Genomic DNA, 21,407 nt, shown 5'->3' on the forward strand with positions numbered 1-21,407 from the left:
CAAATGAAGCAGACAACAGATGGAAATGAGGCAATTAGCAAGACAACCCCTATAAAGAAATGGACGTGCAGGTGGAGGCTGCAGACTATTTCCTTCATCCTTTCTGGCTGGTTGCATTTAGACAGTGACCTCACCTCTACAGGTAACATGAGGCATGTCTGCACCCAACAGAAGTTGATCTGGTAGTGCAGCTCATCCAGGATGGCACATCATTGCTGCAGTGGCAAGAAGGTTTTCTGTGTTTCCCAGCAGTGTGGAGAGCATGGAGGAGATACCAGGAGACAGGCAAGTATACCAGGAGATGGGCCAGGATACCAGGAGACAGGCCAGTATACAAGGAGACAGGCCAGTATACCAAGAGACGGGCCAGTATACCAGGAAACGGGCCAGTATACCAGGAGACGGACCAGTATACCAGGAGACAGGCCAGTATACCAGGAGACGGGCCAGGATACCAGGAGACAGGCCAGTATACCAGGAGACAGGCCAGTATACCAGGAGACGGGCCAGGATACCAGGAGACAGGCCAGTATACAAGGAGACAGGCCAGTATACCAGGAAACGGGCCAGTATACCAGGAGACGGACCAGTATACCAGGAGACAGGCCAGTATACCAGGAGACGGGCCAGTATACCAGGAAACGGGCCAGTATACCAGGAGACGGGCCAGTATACCAGGAGACGGGCCAGTTTACCAGGAGACGGGCCAGTATACCAGGAGACGGGCCAGTATACCAGGAGACGGGCCAGTTTACCGGGAGACGGGCCAGTATACCGGGAGACGGGCTAGTATACCAGGAAACGGGCCAGTATACCAGGAGACGGGCCAGTATACCAGGAGACGGGCCAGTATACCGGGAGACGGGCCAGTATACCAGGAGACGGGCTAGTATACCAGGAAACGGGCCAGTATACCAGGAAACGAGCCAGTATACCAGGAAACGAGCCAGTTTACCAGGAGACAGGCCAGTATACCAGGAGACAGGCTAGTATACCAGGAAACGAGCCAGTATACCAGGAAACGAGCCAGTGTACCAGGAAACGAGCCAGTGTACCAGGAGACAGGCCAGTATACCAGGAAACGAGCCAGTATACCAGGAAACGAGCCAGTATACCAGGAAACGAGCCAGTATACCAGGAAACGAGCCAGTATACCAGGAAACGAGCCAGTGTACCAGGAAACGAGCCAGTGTACTAGGAGATGTGGAGGGGGTTGTAAGAGTTCAACAACCCAGCATCAGGACCTCTATCTGCTCCTTTGTGTAGGAGGAACAGGGGGAGCACTGCCAGAGTCTTACAAATTTACTGCTGCAGCCACTAAAAGGCATGTTTACTTTACTCTACTCTACTCTACTCTACTCTACTCTACTCTACACGCCACGACTACAAGTGGGGCCAGTGCTCACAGCCCAACACTGTGGTATACCGATATCTACCAGAGAACAGCAGAATTGGCAGGTTGGCCATTGGCTCCCTTTGATCTTCATGGAGAAGAGCAGGTTCATATTAAGCACATGTGACAGACGTGACAGAGTCTGGAGACACCGTGGAGAACGTTCTGCTGCCTGCAACATCCTCGAGTATGACCGGTTTGGTAGTGGGTCAGTGATGGCCTGGGGAGGCGTATCCTTGGAGGGCCACACAGACCTCCATGTGCTAGCCAGAGGTACCTTGATTACCATTAGGTACTGGGATGAGGTTGTCAGACCCATTGTCACACCATATGCTGCTGCAGAAGAAACATGATGAACTAACATAGTTTACGTCACTTGTAAACTAATATTTTGTTGAACAGTCCTAAGGCAGTCACTACAATCAAGTGATTTCTGTAACTCTCAGTCAGATTTCTGCACCTGTTGACATTTTGGCCCACTGCTCATCAGTAAAGTGCTTTAATTTGTCCAGGACAGTTTTCTCTGTTTTTTTATTTTTTTATTTAATTCTTTTCAACTCAGTTAAATTCAAAGCAATGTCTTTTTACACTAAATTATTTTTTAAATATATAAGCAAATTTTTATTTATTATTACCTTTTTTCAGTCCCAAATTATTTGAGTGACTATTGTGAATGTTATTGTTTCTTTAATGGAAGGGTATGAATAAATTTGATTGTGTGTATGTGTGTGTGTGTGTGTGTGTGTGTGTGTATTGTGGTGATGGACAAACAGCAGAGGAAAGTGGTTGACATTGCAATACCAAGCAATTGCAACATCAGGAAAAAGGAACATGAGAAACTGGAGAAATACCAAGGCCTGAAAGAAGAACTGGAGAAGGCCTAAAAAGTGAAGGCAACAGTGGTCATTGGAGCACCTGGGGCAGTAACCCCCAAACTGGAAGAGTGGCTACAGCAGGTCCCAGGACAAACCTCAGACATCTCGGTCCAGAAGAGTGCAGTCCTAGGAACAGCAAAGATACTGTGCAGAACCCTCAAGCTCCCAGGCCTCTGTACCTTGAGAACCTGAGCTTGGATGGATGAGAGACCGCCCACAGAGGGCAAGGGGACAATTATTTATATATATATATATATATATATATATATATAGAAAGAAGTCAACTGAATTGGTATTGATTGGGGATGTAACAGTACTTATTACAAAATCAATACTTCCTTATGTATGAATACATTGTAAAGCAAATAATTACATTCTTTGCTGTGTTATTGTCTACAAGTATAAATGTTCTCTTTCAGGTTCCTTTTCGTTATGAGAACATTATAAAGCTCACCATCCAGAATGTGGTTCAGTCTCATTCAGAGAACAGGTTTGTTTCCATTGGATGTCTTCCCTCCTTCCTTTAGGCATGTCCAACTGGGACAAGACACACTAGAGGGATTATATAATCCTTCTGGCCTGGAAATTGAGGAACTGGAGATGTCACTGGTTTTCCTACAAAAACCAGTTGCCTCCATGATCCTAACATTGAACAAGTAAAAGGATGGATTCTTTGATGTGTGGACTAAAATAACCTAAACACAAAGCTGGTTTGCATCTTTTTGGTGTGTAGGAGGCTCATCATGACCACCGTTTTATTGTGTTCCACTCAATTAAACACCAATTTTGAACACGGTTATAGATTTGTATTCTATTTTCTAAAATGACTGGTACTGATAATGAAATGGTTTCTATTTCATCTCTGTTGCGACATTATCTTAAAAAACAGCAAATCACTTCAAATTGGTTAGCAAAACACACACAAACCTCTCATCTCCTCAAACAAGGGAGTGAAATTGAAAGTTAAATTTAGATATAGGGAAGAAATTATGAGCAAACAGAGGCAGCTGAGTATGAATTCACTGTGTACAAACTCTAGATGAAGCTCATTTGCTTTCTGAGAGAGAACAACGTGCCGAGCATCCTGGAGTGATGAAAAACCAACAGATGGAAACCACATAAAAAAAAAAAAAGAATGAAAACATTTTTTTTTAACTCTACTTGTTGTCTGACTGAAACTGTTGTCATCTGCTTTCATCATCAAACATGGAAGTCCACATATAGTTTCTGCCTGGATCACATTGACAAGAACAGAATTTCCTCCCAAAGTTGCTGTTTGGAGTTGCTGTCCTTTTTGCAAGTACAAGTCAAGTCTCAAGTCTTCGTCCTCAAGTCCTAGTCAAGTCGCAAGTAACTTTTAGTTGTACTGAGTAATCTGCCGTCTGGTCTCCTCAGAAGATGCATTTTAATATCCAAGGAATTAAAAGTCTGTACTCACTCTATCTACCAGCATTGAGTACAGCACTGATGTTTAGCTTAACTAACAAATGCTCTGTCCCTCTCTGGACAATTTCTTTGCTTTACTGAATTTTGAAAACCTGTAGATGAACATGGGAAATTATACAGATTAGTAAATATGTTCTTAAAATAACTTATCCAAGATTTTTTAATGTGAACCAAAGTCTGGACCAACAGAGACATTTAAAATACTAATACTGCACTGAGCTAACGTTGAGTTGAGGGAAACTCTGGGTTTTCCATTCTAGAAAGCGAGGTCAGTCTTATTCCAAATCTGTTACCATGGTAACTGACTCCATGAAGTAAACCTCCTTGTTGGCAGGTTCACTGTAAAAAAAAAAAAAAAAAAAAAAAGAAAAGAAAAAAGCACTACCTGTCTCCTCCCAAGTGACGCAGCTGTCAGACATGGGTTGTCTGTACTAATGCGATTCCAGTGATTTAGAAGCTGAATTGACACACAATGATTTAGGTAGGGAGAAGTTTTTTTAATAACTCAGACATATGTGATATAGTTTCTTTGTCAATAGCGCATCAAACAGACTGTTTTTGCAGTCTCTCAGGTTCTCCTGACTTACACATCCAACAAGACGCGCCATGAACATGAGGTGACGTCACAGCAATAATTTTTAAAAAAGTCTCTTGTACATGGGACCTTTATTCATGATGTTGGCAACAGAGACCATTTTAGAAAGATAACGGCATGTTGAGTCATCAGGAAAGTCCTGAGTGTCTGAAATCGTAATTCCATAAATGCGTGATGTGTAGAGATCTACCGTCGGCCTCAGCATCCTCTTCCTCCTCCCAACCCAGAGTTTCCTTTTAGAGGTAGTGTTAGTTGGACCTTCTTTCTGGAAAAGGCCCCTGATCCAAATGATCCAAGTGTTGAATGAACCATCAATAACAGACTCAAATGTCCAGCTGGTAAACATGTAAAATCTGCAGAACAGATGTGATCCCTGCACTAGTGCATCAGACAAATCTTCATATTTCTTTTAAAGGGCTTGAAATAACTGTGAAAGACAAGTACAGGAAATAATTAATTTAAATGTTTTAAAACTGAATAAAAGGTCAATATTTTAATTAATTTAGATCCAAAACTTGCAGGCCTAATAAATATACATTCCTAAATCAGCAACAGCTGTACTTTTCTAATAAACAGACCCAGTAAAACCTTGTTGTTTGCAGCGGGTCTGGTCCCAGTTTAACATGATCACGGCAAAGTCACAGTTTATGGAAACCAGTAAATGTCTCGTTCTTCTGAACACAGTCAGTGGAGCCAGTCTGTAGGACTTATAATTAGTTTAGTACAAAAGTAGTAACAAACGTTAACACCACTGCAGCTCTAAGCTCATTGCTGACATGGATCTAATGTTTCTCCGGGTGTGCTTTAAGGTAGAAGAAGGTGAGTATACCACAGACGTTCCAGTTTGTAATCAGAGACCTGAACAGATGGAAAAACTAAAATCCAGATGTTTCATTAACTGAAATGCAGCATCATCTAGAACACGTCAACTTAACCAAAATGTTGAAAGGAAAATGAACAAATTACAGACTGAAGTTTTTGTAGTATCCTGTTTTATACTGCAACCTTCTGGGATGTTGGGTTGTTAGTAAATCCTCTGGATCTGTGGAAATTGTTGGACATTTTTTCTTCATCTTATTTTTGTTTTGTTTTGCTCCTAATTTTACACAAGTGAAGTTTCTGTAACTTTCCATCCATTTCCAACACCATTAGATTCTTTCTTCCAAGCATAATAATAGACAGTATAACTAACTGATTTAATTCAAGGTGGTTTCATAATTAATTACCCACATGGTGATACCTTTACCAGGAGAGAGACGAGAGGAAAAGGAGTTATCTCTTCTCTTTCTTTTTAAAGTCTATCTGAATCAAATCTCTTTTTGCCTCACTGCTGCTTGTGGATTGTCTAAGGACACCTTGGTTTGCATTTCCCAAAGTCAAATTTTAATTTAAAAGCTCCACATGAACTATGTATGCTAATTTCAGCTACAGGTACATATTTAAAGAATCCATTTGAAGTCTGATAATACCTCACCCTTGGAGAAGGATTTAAAAGAACCCAAGTACGTTGCTTTTAAAACTTGGAAGCTCTGACCTGACAAACATAGATACACATGAGAGAAGGTCATGTTTCCATCTCATGTTAAAATAGTTCAAGACATAATCTAAATTCTCCATTTTAAATGGGATGATCTTGACAAGTATCAGAGGAAATCCACCCAGCACAAACCTATTGAAAACACCGTCTACTCAACATGGTAACTTGGTTTCCACCGGCAGGTGCGGATCGGGACGGCACAGGTAGGGCACAGATATGGTCTAACCCTAACCTTACCCGAGAGGCGGAGCATCAGCCCGATAGCGATAGATGCCTTAGCTATGAAACAGTGTGACGCCATCGCAGCGCAGCACCTTCCTTATAGTAGAACCAGAATCAGAATCAGAATCAGAAAGCCTTTATTGTCATTGTAAACCAGAGGATACAACGAGATTAGGGGGTGCTACTCCTTATGGTATTTGCATCAGAATAAAAGAATATCAAAAATATTAAGAATAAGGGCAAAAGGAGGAAATAAATATAAATAAAATACTTAAAGTAGAATAAAAATTGGTGATCTTCTGGGCCGTGTTAATCACTCTCTGCAGTGCTCTCCTGTCTGCTGCTGTGCACCCAGCGTACCACGCTGTGATGCAGAACGCCAGGATGCTCTCTACGGTGGCTCGGTAGAAGGACACTAGCAGCTTCTCATCCAGGTTGTTTCTCCTGAGTACTCTCAGGAAGTGGAGTCGCTGCTGGGCCTTCTTCACCACTGCTGTAGTGTTTACAGTCCAGGAGAGATTATCTGAGATGTGGACGCCCAGAAGTTTGAATGAGTGGACTCTTTCCACACACTCTCCATTAATGAGGAGGGGGGTCAGGTCTGCTCTGTTCTTGTGGAAGTCCATAATGAGTTCTTTTGTTTTTGTGATGTTCAGTGTAAGGCTGTTTACCAAACACCATGCTTCCAGTTTCACCACCTCATCTCTGTAGGCTGACTCATCTCCTCCTGAGATGAGCCCGACCACGGTGGTATCATCAGCAAATTTGATGATGGAGTTGGAGAGATGAGCTGGTGTGCAGTTGTGTGTGTACAGTGAGTACAAGAGAGGGCTCAGTACACAACCTTGTGGGGATTCAGTGCTGAGGGTTATGGTGGGGGAGAGAAGGGGGCCAAGTTTGACAGATTGTGGGCGGTCTGTGAGGAAGTCTCTGATCCATCTGCAGATGTGTGAGGAGAGCCTGAGATGGGAGAGTTTTCCAGCCAGAATGTCCAGGATAATTGTGTTAAAGGCTGAGCTATAGTCAATGAAGAGCATCCTCACATAGTTCCCCCTGTGCTCTAGGTGGCTCAGAGCTGTGTGGAGAACTGTGGTGATGGCGTCCTCTGTTGATCTGTTTGCACGGTATGCAAACTGGTGAGGGTCAAGTGTAGGAGGTAGTTGGTCCTTGATATGTCTTACAACCAGACTCTCAAAGCATTTCATGATTACAGGCGCGAGGGCTATAGGCCTGTAATCATTGAGGCTGTTGATTGTCTGCTTTTTTGGGACTGGGATGATGGTGGCTGATTTCAGGCAGAAGGGAATGATGGCTTGTGACAGGGAGTGGTTGAAGATTTTGGGGAAGATGCCTGACAGCTGGTCGGCGCATGCTCTAAGTACCTTCCTAGGTATACCGTCTGGGCCAGCAGCTTTCCTGGGGTTGACAGTCTTCAGCACCCGTCTCACTTCATGTTCCTGAAGTGTTAGTGTGCTGCAGCTGGAGTTTGGTAGGTGTAGAATGGTTGCTCTGGGGTTTACTGCTTCGAAGCGGGCAAAGAAGTGGTTAAGTTCCTTTGCTAGGGAAGCATCAGCACTCACAGTGATGGAACTATTGTTTCTGTAATTTGTGATGTGTTGTGAACATGACTCACAAACTAAGGAGGAGGGTGGAGGTCATCAACCAGGTTGTGTTCTTTCTTCTTGGTGCTGCTTCGTGACGGCATTTTAAACAAGGGGCTGTTCCTGCTTTGTTTTTATGCCAGGTTGCACAGGAAGTGACTTTTTTTTCTCAACAAATCATTTTGCAGTGCATCAAGTTCCAACCTTTCAGGTCAGATTGGTTAGACTGATACCCCAACGGAGGGGTAACAAAAAGGTCCGACGGGTAGGTTGGATAATAGGGTACCTGTCTCTGACCCACACCTACAGTGCCGACCACTACACCAACTTGCTGCCTGGTTGAAGTGGGGACATATTTTTCACACCATAGAAAAGACGTCCTCTAAAAGGCTGTTTTACTAAATCAATGATCAGAAGCTGAACCGCTGCCAAAAAAAAGTTCATCTGAAATTCTGGAAAACATTTTACACAACTTATCATGAAAACCTTTCTTTGAATGTTGTGGGAATGTAAGATGCAATATCACATGCAGCAAATGTTCTCCCTTCAGATTATTTATGAAACTGCTGCGGTGCTTGATCGGACGCTAAAATAGATAGATAGATAGATAGATAGACAGATAGATAGATAGATAGATAGATAGATAGATAGATAGATAGATAGATAGACAGAAAGATAGATAGATAGATAGATAGATAGACAGACAGACAGACAGACAGACAGACAGACAGAAAGATAGATAGACAGACAGACAGACAGACAGACAGACAGACAGACAGACAGACAGACAGACAGACAGATAGATAGATAGATAGATAGATAGATAGATAGATAGATAGATAGATAGATAGACAGACAGACAGACAGATAGAAAGATAGATAGACAGACAGACAGATAGATAGATAGATAGACAGATAGATAGATAGATAGACAGACAGACAGACAGACAGATAGAAAGATAGATAGATAGACAGATAGATAGATAGATAGACAGACAGACAGACAGATAGAAAGATAGATAGACAGACAGACAGACAGACAGATAGAAAGATAGATAGACAGACAGACAGATAGATAGATAGATAGATAGATAGATAGATAGACAGATAGATAGATAGATAGACAGACAGACAGATAGATAGATAGATAGATAGATAGATAGACAGACAGATAGATAGATAGATAGATAGATAGACAGACAGACAGACAAACAGACAGATAGAAAGATAGATAGATAGACAGATAGATAGATAGATAGATAGACAGACAGACAGACAGATAGAAAGATAGATAGATAGACAGACAGACAGACAGATAGAAAGATAGATAGACAGACAGACAGATAGATAGATAGATAGATACACAGATAGATAGATAGATAGACAGACAGACAGATAGATAGATAGATAGATAGATAGATAGATAGATAGATAGATAGATAGATAGATAGACAGACAGACAGACAGACAGACTTCCTCCGGGAAGATGGCGGCGCGCATGGATGCAGCGGCTTACGGCTCCCCATTCCAGTGCTCTTTTCTCTTTCTTTTTCTGTCGTTTTTCTGTCTTTTGTGCACGACTGGCCGTGCGTACATCCCGTACACCCGTCAGATGCTTTTGGATATCGGATACCAACACCAGATATCTATTTCGAGTGACTTCCACCACACGCACAACATCCCAGACGACATAGCGAGACCACCGGACTCTCCGTGGATTGTTATCGGGTCTGGAAGGCGGCGCAGACGGAGGAGGGAGAGGAAGCAGAAGCGGGGCTGCAGGTCCGGCGTTATGCTACGGCTAAGAAAACAACCTCACAAGCCACCTCTTCCGAGCCTGTACCTGTCCAACGCCAGATCCCTGGTACATAAAACGGACGACCTGGAATTACTACTCGCTGGAAACCGCTACGTCCGGGACTGTTGTGTACTGATCATCACTGAAACCTGGCTTCACCCGGACATACCCGATGCTAGCGTGCAGCTCGCAGGCCGAACTCTGCTACGCTGGGACAGGACTGAGGACTCCGGTAAGAGCAGAGGAGGGGGGCTCTGTATCTATGTGCACGATAACTGGTGTAACAACGGGACAATCATAGACCAACACTGTTGTCCGGACATAGAGTACATGTCTGTTAGATGTCGGCCTTTTTTTCTGCCGAGAGAGCTGTCTGTTGTTATCGTCACAGCTGCGTATGTCCCACCCGACGCCAGTGTAAACACGGCGCTCTCTCTCCTGCTGAACACCATAAACGAACAACAGCGGGCTCATCCCAACGGTGTTCACATTATTGCAGGGGACTTTAATAAGGCCAACTTAAAGACTGTACTCCCGAAGTTCTACCAGCATGTTAAGTGTGCTACAAGGGGGGAGAACACCCTGGATCATGTCTACACTAACATCAAGCATGCATACAGGGCCGTACCCCTCCCCCACCTCGGACAGTCAGACCATCTTTCCCTCCTGCTTCCCCCAGCCTACACCCCCCTCAGACGTAGGAACAGGCCCACCACAAAAACTGTAACAACCTGGCCTGAAGATGCCCTCGCCAAACTCCAAGACTGTTTCCAACAGACAGACTGGGACATCTTTGAACAACAGGAGCTGGAGACACTCACAGGAACGGTACTGGACTATATTCAGTTCTGTATCGGGAATGTGACTGTGGACAAAACCATCAGGGCTTTCCCTAACCAGAAACCCTGGATGACCAGCCAGGTCCGCGCACTCCTCAGAGCCCGGGACGCTGCCTTCAGGTCAGGGGACAGAGCACTGTATAGTGCTGCTCGTGCTGACCTGAAAAGAGGCATAAAAAGAGCCAAGGCGGACCACAGGATGCGCATAGAGTCCCACCTGTCCAGCAACAACACTCGGGAGGTGTGGCGGGGCATACAGGACATCACTAACTTCAGAGGTTGTGATGTGTCGACAGCAGATCAGAGCGCAACACTGGCAGAGGAGCTAAACTGCTTCTTTGCCCGGTTCGACTCTCAGCAGCATGCATCTGCTCCAACCATGCCCCCACCCCCACCCACACCGACACCCCCATCTGGCTCCCGCACCACCCCACTCACCATCCAGGAGCACGATGTCAGACGGGTGCTCCTGGCGGTGAACACCAAGAAGGCTACTGGCCCAGACGGAGTACCTGGCAAGGTGCTCAGAGCGTGCGCCCACCAGCTCGCCCCCACCCTTACCAGGATCTTCAACCTCTCCCTGGCTCAGGCAGTCATCCCACACTGCCTCAAATCCTCCACAATTGTCCCGGTGCCGAAGAAATCTCCCATCACCAGCCTGAACGATTACCGACCGGTGGCCCTCACTCCGGTAATCATGAAGTGCTTTGAGAGACTTGTTCTTCAGCACATCAAGGACCATCTCCCCCCAGACTTCGACTCCCACCAGTTCGCATACCGCGCGAACAGATCCACTGAGGACGCCATAGCTGTAGCTCTTCACTCTGCGCTGAACCACCTGGAGCAGCAGCAGAGCTACGTCCGGATGCTCTTTGTGGATTACAGTTCTGCGTTCAACACAATAATCCCGGACAGATTATGCACAAAACTGGACACTGTTGGCCTCCCCCCTCTCACATGTGCCTGGATAAAGGACTTCCTAACAGACCGACCCCAGACTGTGAGACTAGGTCCCCACCTCTCCTCCACCAGCACGCTGAGCATCGGCTCCCCACAGGGCTGTGTGCTGAGCCCCCTCCTGTACTGCCTCTACACCCATGACTGCAGGCCGGCCCACAATGACAACCTCATCGTCAAGTTCGCTGACGACACTACAGTGGTCGGACTCATCTCCGGGGGTGATGAGGCTGCCTACAGGGAGGAGATCCTGAAGCTGGCTGCTTGGTGTTCTGAGAACAACCTCGCTCTCAACACCAAGAAAACCAGGGAGATCATCATCGACTTCAGGAGGTTCAGCACAGACCCAGCCCCCCTCTACATAAATGGCGAGTGTGTGGAGAGGGTCCACACCATCAGGTTTCTTGGCGTCATCATCTCGGCCGACATCTCCTGGTCAGAGAACATCACGTCAATCACCAAGAAGGCTCAGCAGCGGCTACACTTCCTGAGAGTCCTCAGGAGGCACAAACTGAACTCCAACCTGCTGCTGACCTTCTACCGCTCATCCATTGAGAGCCTGCTGACATACTGCATCACAGTATGGTACGGCAGCTGCACTGTAGCAGACAAGGAGAGGCTACAGAGAGTGGTAAAGACAGCACAGAAGATCATTGGCTGCCCTCTCCCCTCCCTGACGGACATTTACACCTCCCGCTGCCTCAGCAGAGCCAGAAACATCATAAATGACAGCTCCCACCCTGGCTCTGATCTGTTTGCCCTGCTGCCCTCTGGGAGGCGCTACAGGTGCATCAGGACTAAAACAAACAGACTCAAAAACAGTTTCTTTCCAAAAGCAATAACTGCCCTGAACTCCTGTAGGACTTCAAATCTGAAATACGCTGGACACTAACAACATATGTGCAATACATTCTGTCACATGACATGTACAACATATCATGATCCGTGCAATAATACTTTGAACGTGCAATATATTTTATTTTTTCAGACATAGACATCATACTTATATCTGCAAATAACTAGAGTGTGCACATCTGTTTTATTTCTGTAAATATTTTATACCTTAGATCTTTTATTTATTATTTATTTCTATACTGCTCTCTCTGCACTGACACTGGGGATGGCTTAATCTCGTTGTACATGTGTATAATGACAATAAAAGGCATTCTATTCTATCTTGTCTTAGGTCTTAGTCTTAGGTTAGACTCACTGCTGTTTTCAGTTTTCCTCAACGCACTTCTGTTGTGTTGAGGAAAACACAACGCATAATGATCCTAGTATTTTCCTTGTTTATGATTGGCTGCATAATGCCATCAAAACAAAGTCCCACCTCTTCTGGAGATCCGGCTCCCTGACAGGAGTCGACTCTTTCAGTTTACTACAATCAGCGCTTAGAGCTGTCTCGTTTATGAGCGACGCATCACTAACATCCGCGGTTAGACAACAACGTTATCATGAAATACACCAGACTCACGTTGTATCATCAGTTCTGGATCTGTACATTTTTATATCGAAACTTCCCGTTGTGACTGCAGTGTTTTCCATAAGAAGTTGGTAAAGCTGTGAAACCTTTTAAAGCTTCTGCTGAGAAAAACACAGGATCTGTCTGGACTTATGTGGATTTATTTCATAAATTGGCTCCCAAATCAGATGCATCAGTACCGTGTTGATATGGTTTCCTATGATGGTTTGTTTGTTGGTGAGCACTTGTTCAGATGGGTCACAGCTACCTTATGAAGTTCACCTGCACTTATCACTGTCAGACTCAAGTTCAGACCTCAGTCATGGTTATGTTTTGTAATCATTCCCTCTCTATCAGTCTCATTCTGTGTGTATGCATCATACCCACCCTAGCTGCTTTAGTTTCCTGGATAGATGCATTGTTCTATCAAAGTATGTCATTTGGTTAGTTGCTTATATGACACATGAATACAACAATGCTTGGGATTTATAAATACAGGCTGATACTGACTGATAAGATTAGCAAGGACCTGCTCTTATAAAACCATTAAAATGACCACATTATCAGCCAAAACAAGCTACATAACACTTGCCACCTCCTGGAAAGCTATGAAGCACAAGCTAGCTAACAGCCTGCAAGACTGCTCTACTTACAACTGACAAAAGTTAACTGATTAATTCAGCTCCATTTGCTAATCATTAGTGACACAATACTGCTAGCGATGGTGCTTCGTATGTGTTACTGTTAAAGTGGAAATAAAACTAAATCACAGTTTATCCCCCTCTCATAATTAGCCTTGTTAACACACTGATCATAGCAAAACACAACAAACAGGAGTGAAAACAAAAATAATTAAATTCAGATCTTTAATCATCCTTACAAACCAAGACAAGGACTGGTTTGACCTTGGGCAAAACAAAACAAAACAGCAAACACAAAACAGAAACAATTATTAAGCTTTTTTTTACCTGCTTACAAAAAAGGGCAAATTAAAAAAAAAAAATCTGTTATTGAGGTTTCGGATGTTCACAGACCAGATAAAATTTTTGGGATGTCGGTTTCCATCAAAGGCAAAACTTCAAAGCGAAAATGTTCACAGTGAGTGGGTCATCCTATCCACGAGAGACATGGAGGAAATTTATGTGTCGCAGCAAAGCCATGAAATAAGACATTTTATCTTCTTGATTCGTGTGAATAGAAGGATAAAAAACACACATTCCTCTCTCCTACAATACAGCATAACCATGTCCTGATATACCAGGCGTACATACTTTTACTATTCATGAATCAAATGGTATTCCACTGTACTACATCACAATGAAACACGCTCTGAAGAGAAAAGGATTTAACTAATACTGAAGAAAAATATCACATGTGAGTGTGTGAGAGTAATGATGCAGAAGAGGCTGTAAGGGGAGGAGGGCGGGTGGGGGGTTTGCTGTGTGTGTTTCTGATATTTGGTTGTTGTTGTGTTACATGTTTGTTTTTGTTTCATTTATTTTTTGTGTCTGCTTATTTTACCTGTAAAAGCTGAGGGAAATTCTGTGTTGTGTTTCCGTACAGGTGTAGCAGCTGATTGTCTGGAGTTTGGATTGAAGGGCCGGTGCTTCTATCTGTTGTAGCTTTGTCTCCTCTTTCTTCTTCTACTTTCCTTTTTACTTCTCTTAGGGTGGAATGGGTGGACCCCTAGTCAGGTCCAGCTAGATTACATAAATTCCATAATTCAAAATAAATAAAAAAATTTATGGACAGGACAAGTTAAGGGATAAAAAAAGTATCAAGTTAAACAATAGATAGATAGATAGATAGATAGATAGATAGATAGATAGATAGATAGATAGATAGATAGATAGATAGATAGAATCTTAGTACTCTATAAATATGTATACATATATATAGGTGTGTGTGTGTGTGTGTGTGTGTGTGTGTAACCTGCAAACTGTGCTTGTGTGAGTGAACGTTTTTAAAGCTTATTATTAAAATACTGAATTTTTAAAGTTCTGTTTTATGCTGCTACTTCAAAGTTATTCTCCTGAGGCAGCCAGTGGGCAACACTGTCCTTTGCTGAATCCTTTGCACCTCAGTAACCTGAGAATCCAGGTTGTCTTCAGAAATAAAAGCTACTGAATTCAGAAGTCCTCTCTGCAGCCATCCAGGTTAAAACAACCAAATTTTGTCATTTAAATTCCATTTATTGGTAATGAAACAATGAGATTTGAATGATTAAAGCATGTAAAAGTAAAAGAGAAAAGTTTTTGTTTGCTCCAACATTTCCATCTGCTTACCGTACATGCTTGACCTGTTTATCTCCAGCAGAGTCCAGCGTTGCTGGCTGTTTGCCACTCTGCTCTAGGCAGAGTGGGCATAATGACGAGGGAAGAGCAGGGCATGATGCCAGGCAACAAATCAATATCCTAGGAAAATAAGATGCAAACCCAGCAGCTGCTGGAGAAATCTGATTTGTTGTGTGTGGGTGAGTGCAGGGAGTGTGTGTGATTCTGCCGGTGGAGTGCAACTCAACAACCTGACTAGAAGGGTGAACCGAGACAAATTACACTTTCGAACAAGGTCAATGTTCAGACTTATTTGTTTTTCAGGAACAACATACGGAATATGACGCAACCCTGACCACTGCTGGGCATGACTGAGGCGATGTCCCTATAAACATCAGTATTTTCCTCCTAAAATCACATCCACATACAAAAAAAAAAAAAAAAAAAAACACTGTCAGGAAACAAATCAAAAGGTGGCAGTGTAATCCCTAAACCCATGTGGCCAATCAAAAGCCTCTGGCAAATCTAAAAACTGGAGTGTTGTTTTATGTATTTATGTCTTCAGTAACACATGACGCCTTCATGCTACAGTCAGCTGCTGCCTATATATTTATATGCTAACATTCACCCATTCCTCTCTCCTGCCAGCACCGAGGTGCTGATGCTTTTATTTCTAATAGAATAGATTACTGTAATGCCCTGCTCTTTAGTCTTCCTAAAAAGGTCTATTTCTAACCTTCAGTTACTCCTCAACTCAGTAGCAGAGTTCTGACGAGGACCAGATGGCCAGAATACATCATACCAGTTTCAAAATCGCTGTATTGGCTCCACGTGCCTCTCAGCACTGTTTTAAGCTTCTTTTAGTGGTTTATAAATGTCTCAGTAGTCTTGGTTCTTCTTATTTATCAGAACTGCTTTTAAATTAAAAAACCCTTGCACACCCTGAGATCCTCTGGTACCGGCCTCTTAGTTGTTCCCAAAATCAGATCCAAGAGTTCTGGTGAGGCCTCGGTCCACCACTTCGGGCCTGGACTGTGGAACCTCCTGCCAGAGAACCTCAGGACTGCAGAACCACAGATGTTTTTAAAGCAGGCTCAAGACTTTTCTTTTTAGCTTATAGCTGAATTTTATTTGATTTTGTTTAGATTTTTACTTATATAATTATATATTTTTCTATATATTTTTAATACCGCTGATATATGTGGCTCTCCATTTCATTTATTGTTTTTTTTATTGTTTTGTTTTACCCAAGTACACAGTTTTATGAACTCCTTTATTTTATTTTTATCATTTTCCTGAACTCCTTTATCTGTATTTTTTATTCTTGTCACTCTTATCCGTTTTTATTAGTTTTAAGTTTATTTAATCTTGTTTTCACTGTTTAACTCGAGTGTTTCTTCCTGGGGATCCTGCACACCGGTGGCTCTACCTGCAGTCTGTTGGGTTGTTGCCATGGTGACTGCCATTGTCTGGGTGGCTGGGGGTCCTGCACCGCAGCCCTGTGGCTGTGATGTGGACCCTGGCCTGTCCTGACCTGGGTGGTTTCTGTGGGTTGGAATGCACTTTGTTTGTGTGTGAGTGTGTGTGTGTGTGTTCTATAAATAAAATCTGGTTGGTTGGTTGGTTGGTTGGTTGATAACATTCAATCAAAGTCCTGTCAAGATTAGCACCAGTGTAATCTTAGCTACATCTGCCGGCACCATGTAAACAAAGAGGAAAAAAAAAAAAGAACAAAACAAATTCATTTATAAATCTGCCAAATGTCTACAAACACCTGTGTGCATGTTTGGCTAACATTACTAACTGTGTGGGTCTGAATTTACTTGTGCTTCGCACTGACAGCGAACAACATATGATAAACAGCAGACTTAGTGAAGTACTAAATAGAAAGTGTTAATGCTATGAAGTCAATCAAACTGAATTCAGTGTTGACATGACACAATATCCGCACACAGTCAGCAGACACCGAGCGTCAAGGGCCTCTCAGCAAGTCAGGATAACAGCTACCACCAATCAGAGCCTTCATGGATGACCTGACTGTGACGACTACAGTGCCAGAGCCAGTTGGATCCTCCAGGGGCTGGAGAAACTCATAACATGGGCACATATGAGTTTTAAACCTGCAAAGTCCTGGTCCTTGGTTCTGAAAAAGGGGAGGGTCACTGATAAGTTCTGATTCAGGCTGGGTGAAGATCAGATACCTTCAATCACAGAAAAATCAGTGAAGAGCCTTGGGAAGGGCTTTAGCTGCAGCCTGAAGGATTTAGACTCTATAAAGTCCACTTGTGCTCACTTAGAGAGCTGGTTAAAAACCGTGGACAAGGCAAGGTTTATCAGTACAGGATCCTTCCTGGCCTTTGCTCATTTATGAAGTCCCCATGACAGTAGTGGAAGGCTTTTTAAGCAGAAGGTAAGCAGCTATCAACGCAAACGGTTATGACATTGGGCTGTAAGATAACAGCAACGAGCTCCGACTTCCATTCAGCTCAGTCAAGATAGATAGATACCTGCGTACCTGTGACTTCCTATTGACATGAATTCTTAGAGACACTTCCTGCTCCTCTCTTTTTTATTCACGTGTCTCCTCATGAAATCTTGTCTATGCATTGCAATGACAATGAACTTTGTCCTTTATCTTTTTTTATTCATATTTTTTCTAATTTGTGATGAACTTCCTCATCTCTTTGATGCCCATTCTCATGTACGTACAATGTGTAGTACAAGGTCTATACTTTTGTAACTTTCTGACCTTAAAATGTGTTGAATAATCTCAGATAGATAGATAGATAGATAGATAAATAGACATACAGACAGACAGACAGACAGACAGACAGACAAACAGACAACCTTTTTCATCCCCAAGTGGAAATTAAGGAGGAGTTCATGGTGGCACAGGCACGTAAACACTCGCTGTACACCGGATCAGGAGACACCAAAGCGTCTGGTGCTGGGGTTGGTGCGAGGACAGGAAGGAAGTGGAGCGCAAGTGCAGCAGTCCAGCAGGCAGAAGCTCGACTTTAGCCAAGGCCCTCATTGGGACAGTGGCACAGGGCAAAGCTGGACTCGGCAGTTCAATACCTATCCAATATGGAACAGCCAGTGGGAAGGACAAACAGAAAATGGTGCAGGCAGAGGTACACGCCTCAGTGGAAGAACATCAAAGGACAGAGGCCATTGGACAGACCTAAACGCCAACCTTTTGGTTTGCTGTCCATGGTGTGCGACTGGTTGAGAGGGTGATCTCACATCACCCAGACCTTGTTGAGGTCCGATATCATCTTGGTCTTCGAGACTTCAAGAGAGCTTGTTCTGCTGGAACTAACAGTGCCTCGGGAGGAGCGTATGGATGAGGCGCAAGAGACAAAGAGGGCAAAGGAAGAGGCAGCAGAGAAGTCATCTAGATGGCTGAGGCTGAGAAGAGGAGACCAGTAGGGTCAGTAAGAGTACGCCACTCGGACACAGGCTGAGGCTTGATCAACCTTGGTCACCTGGTGGAGGCTGTATGTTGTAAGACCCGAAACACCCGTAGATACCTGGAAACAAAACTGATGATGTGTCCAAATTTCCATATTAGAGCATCAGAAGATGTGTAAAAAAATCAAAGTGTCATTTTCTTCTAAAGGGATATTCATTCATTGGTTTTTTTTTTTTGGTTTTTTTTTTAATGAAGTGAAATATTTTTATTCTCTTTTCATTGGCCCCTTTCACCTCTATTGAAACGGATTCATCCCCAAGTAGTATGCATTGATCTGCTGCCTATAACCATCATTGTTGTCGTTATAGCAACTGTTTCTGATTTTCCTCTTCTATTTTCTTCTTAATCAAAAATATGTATCTTCATATTTGCTTTTAATCTGGTAACAGTTTTTGAGCTGAAAAAAACAAAGCTTTGGGGTCCATCTTGATGATGGAACAGATAAAAGAAATTCATCTGCAGATCTGCAAGTAAGCACAAATAATAATATTTTAAAAAATATTTTTTTTTCCAACAGAATAGGAATATTTCTTCCTTTTTTTTCTTATTTGGTGCCAGGTGACTTTAGCTATGATGTCTACAACATGTCAACAGCTGTGAACTGTTCCACATTAAAACTGCTCTTCCTTTGGGTGGGCTCTTTGTCACAGATTACTTCATTAGCCTTAATAAATTCAATGAGGTTAGGTTGATTGACAACTCTGACAGCTGCCTCAGTGCTGCTGGTGTACTTACTGCAAGCTGCTGCGTAGCCCAGCCGGCGTATTAACGGACAGCCTCTAACTTTCCACTTACTTCTTTAATAAGATGTCAGTAATGTCTCAACTATGATTCACAATAATTAAAGTATCAGCTCTGAATCTCATTTATAAAAACTAAATGTTAGTATATGAATTATCATCCCACTATAATGAAGCAGTAACTGCTTGTTCCCTTTGGACTGGAGATCCAGTTCCAGTCCTTAAGGGCGTCATGCAGGTTTTAGATGTTTCCAGCTTAAAGGCTTGTGCAGAACTTGTTAACAAGCTGGAGAGGAGATCAATTTGATTTTTAATCAGGTGTTTTGGAGAATCAAAACATTTAAAACCTGCAGGACTGGAACTGGACTTCCCTGTTTCAGACAGACTGAGTAGAGAAAAGCAGTAGCCAAAAACACTGTTTTGTGGTGGAGTTAAAGACACATCATCTCCCTTCACTGTCAATTTGAAATAACTTGTGGTTATAATATTATATATGGTTGTATTCTTCTCTTGTTTACTTGAAATGCATCCATGTGAAACACACATGCGAACAAACACACACATGCACACCTAAGCTAATTTGCAATGTAAAGGAACAAAATTCGATTGAATTTCGATGCCCAGAAGTAGGTAAGACTGATGACCACAGGGAGCAAAAACACTCAGCTCAAAGGCAACGTTGAACTGTGTAGGGCAGAGCTGAATAACGCTTCATTGCTTCACAAAGTCTTTAATTTGAATTCAAATGGGACATGATGAGTAATGTTGCAACCTGGAAGTAAAAGCTTACTAAGTTGTTAAAATGTTCTCACAGTAAATTACCACATGGCAGGTATGTTAGCATCCAGGTGTGCAAGGGACAGGCTGAAGTGTCACATCACAAATATAAAACGAAATGCAAACCAAACATTATTTAAACATAGAAATCTGAGCAAAGAAACACAAAGAGAACCTAAAAACTTAACAAAAACAATAACATGGTCGTCACAATCATAACATGGATGCTAAATAACATGAAGCATTATATGGCCAGTAATGAGTTGCCTGGTGTGTTAAGTATATCCCTCACGCCCTCCTCCAAAGTCTTTGGCCATTTTCCTTAACTGTTTCCTTAAATGTTGAAATCCAGTTTCTTTTTCTATCACGTCTTCTGTACTGTACTACTACTACTACTAATACTACTACTACTACTACTCTACTGTATGTTGATAAATTTAGTGCCCTGTGGTGACTTTCATGGCCAAAATTGTCCATGCTCAATAACTGCTATACATAAATATTCTTTCCATTTTTAATTTTCCATAAATCTCTCAGCTTCCATCTTGCTCAAATATACCAAACATTCAATCATTTTAGGATTTTAACCCTTGTCCAACCCTTGTCTAGTGTCTAATCACCAAAGACTCACTCCTATAATATTATTATATGGAAAATAATTCAGTTTGTAATGAAGGAGTCAGAAACGCAAATATAAAATATTCAAAGCATTCAAACAGTTAAATCTAAAATATGATTGAATCTTTTTTATAAAAAAAGGAAAAATATTTATGTATGATGATTTTATGTCATAGAAAACAGTTTGCTTTGTAAAGGATCAAACATTTGCAATCTAAAATTCACTTCACACAGCTGATAGTCATCAATAAGCAGCCAGTGAACGTACCCCGGATTACTCTAACTCATCAGCATGTTTGTTTAGAATCAGTCAAATTAGCTGGTTGGTTAACAACATCCATCAGTGGGCTGAAAAAAACAAACATTTATTACTGGTTTCATTGTTCTTAAAGGTAAATATCTGCTCATCCATGTGCAAATATTCCATTGTTCAGATTTTTTCTTTTGTTTGCTTTGCACCAAATCAAGCAAACGCCTTCCAAAAAAATGGCTTTCAATTGCTCAAGCTCCATTTGTCATACTGCAGGGTGCTAGCCAGAGAGTGTATTTATGATTAATTGATCATTGAGCTTTCCTCTGCCCGTTGCCAGTTGTAGGCGGAGTCCATCTGCATGTAGAGATTGGGCTCTGAGCGACAGGCTGATGCCAGCTGGCCAAGACTCACACATTGCCCTGGACAGCACCCAGCACTGGGAACGGCCAGGCCAGGTGGGTGGGCAGACAGATGCTGGACTTCTGTGTTCATAGCAGCATGACTCCCAAAACATCACTGTCACATTCATTTTCACTTCTTTTTCAT

General features: G+C 42.7%; 1 long non-coding RNA gene across 1 annotated transcript; it reads right to left on the minus strand.

Annotated features, from left to right (window-relative positions):
* Positions 1-875: 875 nt before the first annotated feature.
* Positions 876-6,350, minus strand: LOC121643629. The gene is made up of 3 exons (XR_006011142.1): positions 6,178-6,350; positions 1,382-1,383; positions 876-886 (listed from the first exon to the last, which is right to left on the minus strand). It is a non-coding gene; the product is annotated as an uncharacterized LOC121643629 (long non-coding RNA).
* Positions 6,351-21,407: the final 15,057 nt, after the last annotated feature.

This window comes from Melanotaenia boesemani, chromosome 7 (genome assembly GCF_017639745.1).
Source record: "Melanotaenia boesemani isolate fMelBoe1 chromosome 7, fMelBoe1.pri, whole genome shotgun sequence".
In the NCBI taxonomy this organism is placed as follows: domain Eukaryota; kingdom Metazoa; phylum Chordata; class Actinopteri; order Atheriniformes; family Melanotaeniidae; genus Melanotaenia; species Melanotaenia boesemani.